Genomic DNA, 16,141 nt, shown 5'->3' with positions numbered 1-16,141 from the left:
CCAGGGGGGGCATTATTTCCTGGACACTGCTGACCACCAGAAAGCCTAATTAACTGCTTTATAGTGTACAGCTAGGAATGTGTGCTTACATTCTGTTCCTGGTGAGGGGAAGGAGCAGAGTGCATTGATTCCTGACTGTTTCTGGTTGGACAGCGAGTGTCTGCTAATATTCCTGATTGGTCTGGTTGCTATTCAAGGCATCAACCACAAAAAGGCTACAACAAGCCTACAGACTGCTGCATCATCTGGAATGAGATTGTGGATCACCAAACAGGTTGTGAGACCTGCTTCTTATCTTGGGATTGGTGCTAACGTTTGCTTCTGGTAAGAGAAGAAGCAAAGAAGCATTGTATCCAAGCAGAGTGAAGCTGTGATAGTTTGTACTTGTAGTAACCAAACATTCATGCAACTCCTCTTTTTCATCATTGCTGACAAGCTAATTCTTTTGTTTCTCAGTAAGTACTGCATGATTTGCTTCTAACTTCAGAATATCTGCCTAAATACTTGATCCTTAAATTTTTATGGTCAACGTATTAGTTCTCCCTCAAGTGTTTGGCAGTGCTGTGTACAGACTCAGACACCTTGTGTGACATTTTTCCTGTAAAGGCACAAATGAAATTTCTCCAGTACCTAGTTGCACACAGGATAACTAGCCTGCAGTGACAGGCACTGTCCCCATAGTTGCAAACCAGATATTCCTGACAATGATTGATATTCTTACTCCAACTGTCTTAACAATAAAAAAGGTCTGTTGCCATGAATATGAACTTTCCCACTGTCTCCGTTACCTGCGTGGTGGATATGGGCATCATGAGACAAAGCAGAAATTGACATGTTTACTGTCAACCAATTAATTCTCAAGCAAACTGATTTGGTATGTGAAGCTGTATTTACACAATGTCACTGCAGTCAAAACTCTTATATAAAAGTACTTCTAATGTCATTAAGGTTGTCAGCAGTGCACATGCTGCACTCATCATCACACAGTTCAAAGCAGCAGACATATGCTGAGCACTTAAATGTAACCTTCCTAAACCACAAAGACCTCTCAGAGGATACCCTCAGCAGCCCCAAATGCACTCTTTCAAAATAACACCCACATCAACAAATAAGGCTACATCTCATGCAGCCTCTACCTCTAAGACCATAAGGCAAGCCACCACACAATCCAACGTTCTAGTCATTAGAGACTCCATAGTGAGACACACTGATGTCCCTCTCACCAAGCTAAGTAAGGAGAAGGTCACAGTCAGTTGCTTATCAGAGGCTAGGATCCATCACATTACCCATGCACTCAGATCATTAGACTGCAAGTACCAATATGACTTATAGTCCATGTGTGAGTAAATGTCCTGGGACGTACCTCCCTAGACTATATGAAGAGAGACGTCAGGGAGCTCTTGGAATGTGCGTCTCAGGCTGATATGAGCCTAGCATTGAGCAGCATTTTACCTTCTCCAAGGATGATGCCACAATACAAACAAAAGATGATTGACTTTAATAATTGGTTTAGTTTCTGTTATCATTCTAAGGGGGTGTAGTATTTGTCAGCATGGAAGGAGATGGTCAACAGACCACGCTGCTTTGCCAGGGTGGGTCTGCACCTCTCTCCTCTAGGCTTTCGAATATTATCCAAAAGACTGTCTTCCCCCATAGTGCCTATTTTAGGCAATGCCAAACAAAATACTTCTAACATAGCAAATCAAAACCAAGAAAATCTAAAGGTATTACTGCTCGACGCTAGGAGTCTAAAAAAGAACTGCACTTTTCACCCTAGATCTCTATGGTCACTGAGACGCAGTTTAAAGCTGTGGAGAACCTTCCACACATTTAGATCAGCTACTTCACAGGCAGGGACTAAAGGTGGAGGTTTCCCTTTTTACATCAAAAATAAATATACTTCAAGGCTGGACAAACAGGACAGTGCTTTTGAGCTGCTCAATGTTCAAATCACCATAGGCAAATTCCAACGCCACTTCCTTGCAAGTTTATAGGCCTCCCTCTATGACCCAGGAAACCCATACCATGTATTTAAACTTGTTAGAAACACTAACCATTCAACCTAATACCATATTCATGGGTGACTTTAATTACCCCACTATTAACTGGGACTCCTATAAGACACCAAAAGTACAGGTACAGAGATTCCTAGATTTTATAAGCACAAACTCCCTGGACCAGAAAGTCAATATACCAACCAGGGGTGCAACCGTACTGGATGTGGTCCTCACTAATATAGGAGACTGCTGCACACTCCCTAGTATAATGTCTTCCCTAGTAAGGTCAGACCACAAAATGGTCTCCTTTGAAGTAAAAATAAAACCTGGACTCCCAGCTAAACCTGGCATATTCAGGAACTACTCTAAGGCTAACCTCCTGCTATTAAGTGATAACCTGGCAAAATTTCAAGCCCTCATAAACCCTGAGAACACTGCTGCCTATGCTAAAAAAACAAGCCACCCTGGTGGAATCACAAAATCAACAGGCTGTATAAAAGGAGGAAGAAAATCATGGCAAAAATTAGGAGGTGCAGCATCCAGCAGGATTAAAGCACTCTCAGACTAAACACACAACTCAAGTGGACAAATAAAGTCTACGAAAGCCAAATTTCAGATAAGTTTGGATTCCCAGGCCAAGGACAACCACAAAGCATTATTTAGCTACGTCCACAAACTCAAAGGCAATACATTGTAAAAGTAGCCACCTATAAATGAGCAAGTAGATACAGTAATCCTCCTGATAAATTCAGCTCCAACTTTACCCCTCTCTCCCCCTCAACCTTCCTTCAGGAAATACCATCAAATACAATTCCCCCTTACTATCACTAGGGAACAGGTCCTTAATGCTCTCTGTAAGGCGAATAACACTGCATCAATGGGCCCAGACAGTATCCCAGCATACCTTCTAAACAGCATGGAACATGACCTGTCAGGGCCTCTGGAATTACTATTTAACTGTAGCCTCCAAAAAGGCTTCCTGCCTCATGGATGAAGAACATCAACAGTAATCCCTCTGCACAAAGGTGGGCGATCTACAGACACTGGAAACTATAGACCCATAAGCCTCACTAGTCTTGTATGTAAAGCCATGCAAAGAAGTATCATGGAAATGATCAAGAGACATATAGTAAACCTCCAGACACTGGACCCAACCCAGTCTGGTTATATCAAGGGCAGATCATGCCTACTCAACCTGGTGGACTTCTTTGAAAAGGTAACCAAAGCAATGGATGATGGAAAAATGGTTCATACTGCCTTCCTTGACACGGCCAAGGCATATGACAATACCCGACCTGGGCATTGTTAACAAACAAAAGGTTAGCTACAAACTTATATGTCATCCAGTGGATAACCAGCTGGCTCACAGACAGGACCCAGGAAGACAGGACCCAGGAAGTTAGAATTGGGGAGTCCACCTCTACAAATCTACAGTAAAAGTAGAGTCCCTCAGGGATCAGTCCTTGGACCACTACTTTTTGGCATTTACTTCTCTGAAGTCAAGGCCAATATTAATGGTCTCTGGCTTACTAAACTTGCAGATGATTGCAAATGAGGAGTTGTCACTGAATCCCATACTGATACAAATGTTCTCCAGGACAGGCTGACACAGACAAACAACTGGTGTCAGAGTCATAGGCTAAGACTATATGCCAAGAAATGCATAATAGTATCATCTGGGAAGTCAACTACTCCTGGTAATTATCATATTGACAACACAACCCTTAGAGTTGATGCAGTAGTCAGGGACTTAGGGAAACACATAGATAGTAATCTACCCTTTGACCATCAAGTGTCTACAGTATTGAGGAAATCATTCTATGTTGTGCAACTTATAAACAAAGGTACTGCATCCAAGTCTAAGGAAGTCATTGTTCCACTGTATTCGGCATTCATCAAACATGTCATTGAGTAAAATGCCACCTTTGGTATGTACTTAACCAGGCATATCCAACAACTGGAACATCCACAGAGGTTCCTCACTAAAAGAATACAGGGCGTAAGTAAAATGTCCTATGTAGACTGCCTCAAAGCCTTATCCCTGTATTCTGCCTCCTACAGTCTTTGGAGGGGAGATTTATTCCTGGCATACAGGACATTATCAGACCCCACTCTGATGAACTTCCTGCATATCCACAAAACAAACAGCACCAGAATTACCCATTCTAAAGACTTAAACCTTGCCTGTGATATAAATAGCACCTGATGGAGAGACCGGTATTTATCCCAGAGACTACCCAGTCTATGGAATAGGCTTCCCATCTATGTGAAGCAGAGTTCCTCCCTAACCCAATTCAAATGCAACCTAGACAACTGAATGAGGCACAGGAAATTCATCCCTGCTTTGGGACCTATGTCTATAATCGACGCAGGCAGCCAGTAAATGGTTAATTTCCCAGGCCCCTGCTTGTAAATGTTTCATCTCCCAATCCGCTACTGACACTATCAAGGGTATCAAAACTTGTCAGAGATTTGGGGTGTATGGCTAGGCTTAAAAAGTCCCTTGTGGTCATTAGCCTAGTAAACACCTATGAACCTATAAAGATAAAGGAAATGCAGCTGGATTTGGAATGGCTGAGGTAAAACAGGAAAGAAATAGAATAGGGATCAGATATGAGATAGTGGACATAATAGAACTATGGGGATATTTGTAAATGAATATTTATGGAGCTTGTTGGATTTTTTTCTGCATGAATTTAGGTGAAGTAGAGAGAAAATGAGGACAGCAGTTTTATATACGAGTTGAGAGATAACCCTGGTGGAGAAGCACAGTGACCAATCCAACTGATGAAAAATAGAAGTTATGTCCTTACCATAACGTTCCATGTGGAGTGTTCATCTCGCCTTTGTTCTTACACCTGGGTTCGGAGCCGATCCTCGGCTCCTTCTTAACCGCTATAAAGCTCTGCATCGAGAAGAAGCTCGAGGCCAACCTAACTCCCACAACCTCCCTCTGCCATTACCTCAGATCTAGTTTGCAAGCAAACCAGCAGAGAACAGAAGAGAGCATAACACATTCATGCCAAACAAGAATAAACCTATTTACATAGCACAACAACTGCTCAAGGCAGAAGCAGGAGAAACAAACCAGGCACCTAAACTGGACGTTCTTCCTGAGGGTGGGAATGTAAGAACAAAGGCGAGATGAACACTCCACATGGAACGTTATGGTAAGGACATAACTTCTATATGTGAGAGTGTTCAATCTCGCCGTTTGTTCTTACACCTGGGTAGCGTCCCTAGCTCCATGTTCCTGAGGAACTCAGGGGAGAACGTTCCTGAGCACAGTGGAACCAAAGGTTGCCCTGTCCCTAGAAATCCTGTCTACTTTGTAATGAGAAATGAAGGTATGTGGTTTAGACTAAGTGGCAGCTGCACAAATAGTGTCTAACGGCAGGCGGGCAGCATGAGCCAGGGATGTAGATACTGATCTTGTAGAGTGCCCTTTGGGCTTGACAGGTAAAGTTTGCTCAGAGGCAGTATAAACAAAAATAATACAATCAGAAAGCCATTTGGACAGGGTTCGTTTTGTAACTGCCATACCTTTCTTGTTGTCTGAGAAGGCTACAAAGAGCTGGTCTGTTTTTCTGTGATCCTTTGTTCTGTCCAAGTAAAATCTCAGTTGTCTATGAACATCTAACTTGTGTAACATATACTCCAACTTATTGGAGTGGTTCTTGAAAAAGGTGGGGAGTTCAATGGACTGATTAATATTATTAACGGAGCAAACTTTGGGAAGAAAAGGATGGATTAGTCTAAGAGATACTCTATCAGGGTGAAAGATCAAATAAGGATGTTTAACTGAAAGAGCTTGAAGCTCCGATACCCTGGCCAAATATGATAGCCACCAGAAAAAGGGTCTTCCATGACAAAAACTTCAAAGGACAGGAAGAGGCTGGTTCAAAAGGTGGTAGCATCAGCTGTGACAAGAGAAGGTTCAAGTTCCAAGGTGAAGTAGGACTTCTAACTGGTGGTCTAATATGGAAAGATCCTTTTAGAAAGGCCTTACAAAGTCTGTGAGCCATAATAGGAGCCCCACTTTCCCCCACATGAAAGGTTGATATGGCACCTAATTGCACTCTCAAAGTGGCAGGAGAAGCCCCCTGGTGGAACAATTCGGTTAAAAACTCCAAGACCATATTCAAAGGAGCTATTACGGGATCCAATTGTTGTGTAGTTGCCCAGTGCACAAAACGCTTCCATTTACTAGTGTAAATCTTTGTAGTGGAAGCTTTATGAGAAGCCACCAGGATATTTTGAACTGCAGGAGATAGAAGATCAGACCTGGCTACATATAGCAGCCGAGCAGCCAAGCTGCTAGTCTGAGGAGAGAAAGCGGAGAGCCCCTGACGAGTGGGTCAGTAGATCCGGCTCTGGGTCCAGGATCCAGGGTTCCCGCATTTGGTGTGCTAGCAGAAAGGGAAACCATATTTGACGAGGCCAGAATGGGGCAATGAGGATAATTGTCCTTTGCAGGTTGCTGGCTTTCTGTAGAAATTTTTGAAATCAGGGGAACAGGAGGAAAGCGTATAGGAGACCCGGGGGCCAATCATGAACCAGCGTCCCTTGGGACTTCCCTGGAGGGGTAATAGGGCAAAATAGCTTCTGCATTTGGCATTCATTGGACGCAAACAGATCGCAGGAAGGCTGGTCCCACTTGCGAAAATTTCTTCGCCATAACTGACTGTTTGAGGGACCACTCGTGAGGTAACAGGATGGCTCTGCTCAACCTGTCTGCTATGACGTTGGATAACCCCGGGATGTGCGTTGCTATCAGAAAGCGACCCGTGGACTCCGCCCATTGCCAGATTCTCATGGCCTCTCTGCATAGTTGGTAAGACTTGGTTCCCCCTTGCTTGTTTATGTACCAGACTACAGACATGTTGCCCGTCTGAACTGCAATTGTCCCTAGAGGAAGAAGGGGAGCAAAGTGTTGCAATGCTAGAAACACTGCCCTCAACTCTAGAACATTGATGTGCAGATTGCATTCCAAATTGGTCCATTCGCCTTGGACTGTCTGTTCCTGAAAGATGCCCCCACCCTATCAGGGAAGCGTCCGTGGTCACCGTTGCTGTCGGAGCGGGCAGCACAAATGGTCTTCCGTTGGAGAGATTGCAAGTCCGGAGCCACCAAGCTAGGTGTGATTTGCATATGTTTCTGATGTGGATTTCGTATGTCAGAGGTAACTTTTGGAACGACCATTGTGCAAACAGTAGCCATTGAAGAACTCTCATGTGCAGTCTTCCCAAGGGTATCGCAATGAGAAAAGCTGCCATGAGACCCAAAACCTTCAGAACCAGTTTCGCTGGGGATTTTCTGGATGACAGAAGAAGAGATATATGGCTTTGTAGGGAGACTATCCTTTCTGGGGAAAGCCTCAGAATTAAGCAACGCGTATCCAATTCTGCTCCTATGAATGAGATATGCTGTGATGGCTGTAGTAAAGATTTTTGAAATTTACGGAAATTCCGAGATGAACACAAAGTTGTGATGTGTAATCCCTGGCCTGAATCAGTCGACGCTCGGTGGTGGCAGAAAGGAGCCAGTCGTCCAGATACGGAAACACCTGGAATCCCAGGCGTCTCAAGTGAGATGCTACCACTGCCATGCATTTTGTGAAGACCCTGGGGCTGAGGTCAGACCAAAGGGCAGGGCTCGAAACTGAAAGTGACTGGCTCCCAGCCGGAAGCGCAAGTGATCCCTGGACGCCCTGGCCATTTTGATGTGGTAGTAAGCGTCCTTTAGATCTATTGAGCACATCCAGTCGTCCTTCTGTAAGAATGGAAGGATCGATTGAAGCGTGACCATCCAGAACTTTTCTTTCTTGATGAAGGTATTGAGTTTGCTTAGGTCCAGAATTGGCCTCCAGTCCCCTGTCTTTTTTGGAACTAAAAAGAACCTTGAGTAAGTTCCGAATCCTCTTTGGTCCGCTGGGACTGGTTGGATGACTCTTTTTCTAGCAGCTTTGAAATTTCTGTAGCTGCAGGACCTCGCAGATGGGGCGGTACATCTGGAAGTCTTTTTCGTGGAAATGGGGCAATAGGAAGGAATTTTGTAGCCTCTGGTAACAACGCTTTTTACCCAATTGTCTGAAGTAAGATTTTGCCAGGCCTGAGGGTATAAAGCTGGGCCCTCGACTGCCTCCAGAGCAGGACAGTCGGGCCTCCTCTCAGGAGTGCTGGAAAGGTTTCCGGGAGTGTATCCCTGTCACCTTGGTTTCATGGAACCCCTCTGCCGCCAGGGTGGCGTCTTCCACCTCTGCCCCTCCTCTGCCTCTGGAGGGGTGTCACCCTCGCGCCTGGGAAAGAACTGTTTTCGAACCACATTTTTCCACCACGTTGCCCTTTGGGTGCGGTCTGGATGGGGTGGAAAACGGACTCGACAGCAGACAGAGTCTTTCCCTCTTGCTCACACCGGGTAAGGGTCTCCTTTACTTTGGGGCCAAAGAGCGTGGCACCATCAAATGGGCGTTAGTAAAGGAAGACTTGAAGGCTTCCACAAATGAACATAAGCGCATCCAGGATTGCCTCCGAAGAGCAATCGCTGAAGCTGCCCCTACTCGATCCTTCGACTGCGTATGAGATCAGCCTCATGGACGAGTTTACAATAGATGTAAGGGTATTGAGATGTGCTGTAACTTTCTCTGAGAGCAGCATCTGTAGTACCCTGGAGGGTATCCCCCAACTCTTTGATTAGATCCCTCCGTAGCCGTGTGAAATGGGTCAAATAGTTCAGGGATCGCATGGAAAAAGCCGCTGAACTAAAAATGCGCTTCCCATATCTGTCCATAGTCCTAGAATCTCTGTTAGGCGGATGGACAGATGAGGAAGATTCAAACATCTCCTTTTTCGTGGCAGCTGCCACCACCATAGCGTCCACTGGCACTCCTTTTGTCAGATAAGCCTTATCTTGGGGGGCAGTAATATATTTGTTATGCTTTCTAGGGACTGGCTCCACCATGTCAGGTGTCTCCCACGCCCTTCGAGCAATTAGTTCCATCAACTCGTCGAAGGGCGGAGTGATCCAGGAGGAGGAAGGGCGAGCACCGAATGCCTTCAGCAAGACTGACTCATCCTCAGAAGGGGAGGGATTGCCAATCACCTCTCTGCTTTAGGATCTCCAGGATGTCAGAAAAGGAGACATCCTCTGAGGGTGACTTTGGGGACCCTTCTGACTCATCTAAGTCAGTGTCCGATGTCAATGATTCTTGTGGAGAATCTAAGTGTCTCCTCTTACACAATCTTTCCCCGGAAACTGCGTGGGGGGGGGGGCATCCGAAGAAGCCTCCGAGGAAGAGGGGCACCTCTGGGGTGGCTGAGACAATGGTGCTCGGCGGCAGATGTAGCTGTGGGTGCAGAGGAGGATAACGGCCTTTATGGGAAGGAGAAGCTGTTTCTGCTGAAGTGGTTGTCTGAACATACAACACCTTCCTCATGAGTTCGAGGCCCCGGTTCCCGAGTCGAGGCATCCCTGGTTCGAAGGAGGAATTCCCGAGACAGGCACACGAGGCATCGACCCCGAGGCGCGGGCCGAGTCGATCCGAGCCGAGGCCCGAGGAGTGTCGGAACCAAAACATTGGTCCGACTCTCAGTCCCGGACCCAAGGATGGATCTTCGGCTCCGAGACTCCGGAACTGGATCCGACGGAGTCGAGGTGAATGGTACCGACCGAGAAAAAGACGGTTCTGGCACCGAGGGCTCCACAATCAACAGGTCAGCCTCTCCCGGCTCCGAAGACTGGATAGGCCTCGGAGGAGGAACAGGCGGAGATAAGGGAAGGCCTTCAAGTCTCGACACCAACTGGGAGGAGACAGAGATAAGTTTGGACAAGGCTGTATTCTCCATCAATTTCTGCACCACGACGTCTACATCGGTGTCGGAGAGGGGCCTGGACGAACGCGTCGAAGGAATCGAAGACGGAGCCGACCTCAAAAGTGCAGGAGGAGGAAGCTCCGTCACCGGTTCCAAGACTCGAGGCTCGGTAACTGACAACAGTTCAACACTCGGCCCCGAAGTCTGTGGAACCGGTGATCGAACTTTAATGAAGAGCTCGGAGCCGATGACTTGGGCTCCGGCGTCTTCTATTCCTTCGAGGATTTAGATGCCTGGTCTGATGCATCCAGAGCCTCTTGGAATGCAGGCTTCAAAAGGCCCCTATCCATAAGTTTCCTGCGTCTATCTGTCATGACCCTTCCACTGAAAGAATGACAGATGGAGCAGTCTTCTTGCAGATGGAGAGGGCCAAGACAGTAGACGCAGGAACTATGATTGTCTGTGACAGACATCTTCTGTCCACATTGGCACCGTTTGAAGCCTGATTTAGCCTTTTCTGACATGTCTACAAATTCCAATCCAGAAAACAGTGAAAAGCCAGTAGTAAATGTCTAATCCAGTAAAGAAAGTTAAAGCCAGTAATATTTTAGTCAAATCTTGTTATAAAGTCACATCCAATAGTTAACTCCAGAAAGTTAGGGTGGGGTAGGCCACGAGGGAATAACTGAAAGAAGTATATAAACTTTATATACGGAACCGAAAAACCCTAGATATACTACTCACGCACGCACACAGTCAATCTTTAGAGTTTGAACCCAAAAAACAATGAAAAAAGTATAAGAAATAATCAATCTTAGCTTTGAGGTGGTCCGAGCTCATCAAAATGATGCGAACGTTGCAGCGGCAAACTAGATCTGAGGTAATGGCAGAGGGGGATTGTGGGAGTTAGGTTGGTCTCGAGCTTCTTCTCGATGCAGAGCTTTGCCAAGCGGCCGACACGGAGCCGAGGATCGGCTCCGAACCCAGGTGTAAGAACAAATGGCGAGATTGAACACTCTCACATGCTGATGTTTTAGTTATGACTTGAATTGGACAGGCATAAGAGTTTTCCGTAGATACAATAAAAAGGAGTTCCAGACTTTGACTGCTTGAGAGGAGTAGAAGGAATCCCCATTTGAGTTACTGGTTGATGCTAGACAGGAGTTCATTAGAAGATCAAAAGTCTCAGAAAGGGGAGTACCATGACATGAGAAAAGACCGTGACAGACAATTTTTGGGAAAAATTTAACATTTTATGAACTTGTTTTAGTCAATAGAGATGAAGGAGATTAGGAAGTCTGAGTCATTTTAACTGTATGAGAGCTTTACAGTGATGGGTCTGTACAGGTGATTTAGATGAGAGGTTGCCTATTTTATTATACATTTGTTCATAGGTAGGTACTAGGCTATCTGCCCGAGGGCATTTATAAACCTAGCCAGAGTGTGCTTTTCGGCCCATTGATTAATTAACTGATCCTCTGTCAAGCAGAGCCAATGAAGTGACCCCAGGGGTGTATTTTCTGTTGCCCATCCACTCATCAAGGCTTCTCTTGAAGAGTGTTAGTGAGGGGCTCTGCCTGATGTAATTTGGAATTTTGTTCCAAAGCATGGGGAGTCTCTGTGACAGGAATCTATCACTCCAGCATGTTCTATTTATTGTTGTGGCGAGGTTTAGCTCACTAGAGCGCATGGATCACAGTGACTTGGATTTCTTTAGGTGGAGCATGTCCATCAATTCTGAGTCGGACATGGCTTTGTAAGTCAGGCAGAGATCACCTCTGAGTAAGCAATATGCGACTCAGTTGGAGGTTTTTCAGTCAGGCTGCATAAGACATATGTTTGAGGCCAGTAATCCTCTTGTTGAGGTACTTTTGTGGTCTTTCCAGCTGTTGGAAGTGTCTTGTAAGGTATATCCCAAATGGGGCATTGTACTCTATATGATGGGTCTAATGAGTGACGAGTAGAGGGGCACTATAAACTCTATTTCTAGATGCGAAGCCTTTAGTAATTAGATGGGCCACATAGAAGGATTTCCTAACTACTTTGGCAATATGATTGTCAAAGGAGGGATTACTATCTACCTGGGTCCCCAGATCTCTTATTACCTCTGCTGTATTAAGGAGGCTGCCACCTATGTGGTAATTCATGGGTGTTTTGTTTTTCCCAAATGGGATGACTATGCACTTTTTGGCGTTTAGCTTGAGGCCATGACTTTGACACCAGGTGTCCATCTCAGTAAGGCCCTTTTGGAGGATGTCCATGTCAGCCGGAGAGTCGATTATGGCTCCCAGTTGGCAGTAATCGGCAAACTTGGTTAGCCATAGTCCTCCTGTGTGTGCCTGTACTTCTAAGAAGTATATGCCAAACAGTAGGGGTCCCAGGACTGAGCCTTGCGGGACACCACTTGTGACTGGTTTAGAGTAAGACCTGGAGCCTGCTATTCTTACTGTGTCAGTTCTGTCTGTAAGCCAGTTGGCAACCCATCTCGTGACGTAGGGGTTTTTGTTCAGGCTGGTGAGGTTTTCTGTAATACCTGAGTGGAGAACGGTGTCGAAAGCCTTGGCGAGGTCAAGGAAGGCTGTGTGAACCACCTTTCCCTCATCTATGACCTTGGTGACTGTCTTGAAGAAGTCAACCAGATTTAGTAGGCATGATCTGCCCTTAACAAAGCCGAACTGGGTCGGGTCAAGTGTTTGGAGGTTCCCAATGTCTTTGTTAATGAGTTCCATGATGATGCACTCCATAGCCTTGCAGACCAGGCTAGTCAGGCTTATGGGGCAATAGTTACCAGGGTCAGTTGTGGCCCCTCCTTTGTGGAGAGGAATAACCATTGCTGTGCGCCATTCTATGGGCACGTAGCCTGTGAAAGGCTGAGGTTGAATAGCATGTTTAGGTGGGAGGTTAGTTCATTCTGTAGTTCTGCAAGACGCAGCCTGGGACACCATCTGGTCCTACTGATGCTGTGTTTTTGACTTTTGAAAGGGCTGTTTTCACCTGTGCGTCTGTGATTTTTGGGACACTACACTTTTCTGGTATTGTTGTGGGCCCTTTTGGAGGTGAGAGGGGCGGTGAAGTTTGCACTGAATTTATCTGCCAGGATGTTGGCAATATCAGTAGGTTCAGTATATTTTGCGCTATTTTGCACTAGTTAAGTGCATATCTGCAAGTTGCCACTTAGATTCTTAACATAGCTAAAGAAGGCTTTGTGGTTATCTTTTGAATCCTTGGCTATTTTTCTTTCGCAGTTCGCCTTGGATGATTTCATGAGGGACCTTAGTTACTTACTGATACTGATCAGGGATGTCTTTCCTTCTTGGGATTTGCCTTTTTTCTGACCTAGTTTGCTCCTTCTATTGTATAGTCTGTTTATTGCAGGGGTCCACCAAACTGGTTTCCTTCTCTTAGAGGAATGAGTCTTGGTTTTGCTAGGGATGACACAATCCATGCATCCTTGTAGGTGCTCATAGAGTGCATTTGTAAAGGTTTCTGCATCTTGGGCAGCGTTATCCTTTAGCGTGGGGGCTGTGAAACTTACCTCTCTCTTAAGTAAGGTGAAGTTTGCTTTAGAAAAGCTTTTTACTGTAGTTTCCTTAGTTGGGGGTGGTGGTGGTGGGGTGTGGACATCCAGAGTGATTAGTTTATGGTCTGATCTAACCAGTGATGGGTTGACCTCCGGTGTGGAACACCTGTCACCCATGTTGGTGATGACCAGGTCCAATATGTTTTCACCTCTGGTAGGGGAATTTACCAGCTGATCCAGGGCATTTGAGTTGATGAATTTCAGGAAGCACTGGGCCTGGGAATTTGTACTCGAGTAGTTTTCCCAGTGAATGGTAGGGTAATTGAAATTGCCCAATATCAGGGTGTTCGGTAGGACGTTCATGTTTTCCAGTGTCTCCCGAAAGGTGAAGTGGTGGTCCTGGTTCATGGAGGGTGATCTGTAGCAAGCCACAATTTGCATTGCAGATTTGCTCAATGTTAGTTGCACATGGATGATCTCAGAGGTATCATGCTACGCCACTAACCTGGAGGTGTAGGTATCCTTGATGAATATGGATACACCCCCTCCTTTTGTGTTTCGGTCCGTATTCTGTGGCCGAAACGTGTGGTATGAGTTGTAGCCCAGTAGTGCTGGGGTGTTCTCTGGAGCCTTGAACCAGGTTTCAGTTACTGCACAAATGTCGACGTTCTCCATACTGAGGAGTGCTTCCAGCGTGTGCATTTTCATATTTAAACTCCTGGCACTGAGTTGCATAGCCCTCAGTTTTTTGTTAATTGTGCTGTTTACGAAGGTGGGTTTGACTTTTGATCCTTGCCTAAAAAAGGCACTATGGGAGCAGCAAGAGCCTTGGCCAGTATTCGAAAGATAGGGGTGATAGGTGCAAGCCATCTCTTGTGAAGCAACATGGCTTGTCGGGCATGTCGTCCCAGGCTGACAGACACTGGATCCCCTTTGAATGACACTAGAAGCTTAGCCAATTGTTGAAATTTATCATTTTTTCTTTATACTGAAGTATCATTCTTGGTGAGGGCGGGATGCTATTCAGGGTCAGGGTCATACCAGCCTGGGCTGCATGATCAGAGAGCTCTTCCAGGTCTCTTTTCATGTAGTCCAGGGAGGTACATCTCAGGTCATTCACACCAACATGAACAATGACAGTGTCATATTTGTACTTGTTCTGGAGTGACCTGAGTGCTTGTGTTATGTGGTGGATTCTGGCTCCCGACAGGCAGCTAACAGTAGCCTTATGCTTGTCCAGCCTAGTGAGTGGGATGTCAGTGTGCCTGATTTTGTGTTTTATGTGTTGTTTGGTTTGTGACGGGAAGTGCAAGTTGTTTGGGTGTCTGCTTTGGAGGTCTCTGATACTTTTGCAGGTTTTTATTTAGAGCCTCCGAGTATGATTTTGTGTATTTATGTGTATTTCTTGCCAGTGCTGTTTTAGTAGGTCTGTGTGCGTCTGGAGGTGTGGTGCAAGTGTTAACCTTCTCCTCTTGACTGACTGTTCCAGTCTTGGGTGGAGACGGCTTAGCTTCCAATTGGCTGTACAACTGCATCTCTCGCATATGTTAGTGTTTTGTGGCAGGAGGAGAGGGTTGTCTGTGTACATGAGGCAGTTGTAACATTGCCTCAGGATACCCAGATTCATCAACTGGACTGGAGAGTGCACCTTTGGTCATGCCTTTGGTGTGCTGTTTAGTCGCTTGGTTGGTGAGGGGTGAATAAAGAGCCTTGCCCTGCTGGGCAAGCAGTGTCAGGATATATTAGTGCTTGCTATTAGGTCTGAGCAAGTGCTGGGCTGTAAGATGCTTTTTGAGTGCTTAGGTTGAGAGTTAGACTAGTTTCAAGGGAAAAACTGAAGAGGAGACTTAGTGGAACCGGGAATAATTCAACTGTAGCTAACTGGCACTGCCCGGTGCGCAAAACTGTGCAAATGCGTTTTTATAGTAGGGAAATGAAAGAGATAGAAATTAACCCAAAATGGCCAATAAACTACTAACTTCTGGACTGGAACCACTCCTCCAGGGACAGATAGGTTGCTCAAAGCTCCTCTCTCTCACAGGTGAACAGAGAAACTTCCTTCTATCCAAGTAAGGTATGGGAAACTCAGAAACTAGCATCACAGCCCTGAATTCAGCACTAGCCTGAAAACTGGACTATACTAGCTTAGAAAGGCGGGAAACAAGGAATTTTTTTTTGTTTTGTTTTTTTTTTGAAAAGATAAAGGCAAAAAAGTAAAAATACACTTAAAACAGCTTTAAACTACTACAAACGATCAGAAATGGCTATCGCACTTTAGTGTGTAGCCTACAACAGTTAAATTATTTAAACAATAAACAACTTTTTAAAAGTGCAGGTAGTCAAATAAGTACAATATCTGAAAAAAACAAGCTTTTAAATCACAATAAATGCTGGAAAATCTGCGTTTAGGCAGAAAACAGTTAAGTACAGCAAGAAAGTACAGAAAACTGATACTTAATCACTCCAAAGTATCTTTTCTAAGCTAGAAGGCTTGTTTCAGTTTAAGGTTTTCTAGTGCTACCCAGTCGGGTTAGTTACAGGAAAGATGGGAAACAAGTGCAGATGTGGTCTTTTAAACCAGAAAGTTGAAAGAGACGGACAAACTGTCCAAATGGTCAATAAACTACAATTTCTGGGCCAAGAACCTCTCCTTTCGTGGTAGACAGGTTACCTAGTGCTTACCACTCCCACTGATAATAAAAAATAATATATATAACAGTGACTTGTTATATATATGGAAGTTTTAAATGTTAGTACATTGTCTGATGAAGCGTAGTAGTTGCTATGCGAAAGCGCTCACATTCTAATAAACT

The sequence above is a fragment of the Protopterus annectens genome, chromosome 1.part1 (assembly GCF_019279795.1).
Source record: "Protopterus annectens isolate FY-2018-M chromosome 1.part1, PAN1.0, whole genome shotgun sequence".
Lineage (NCBI taxonomy): Eukaryota > Metazoa > Chordata > Ceratodontiformes > Protopteridae > Protopterus > Protopterus annectens.
The sequence above is the reverse complement of the archived record's forward strand: the minus strand, read 5'-3'. Positions refer to the sequence as shown.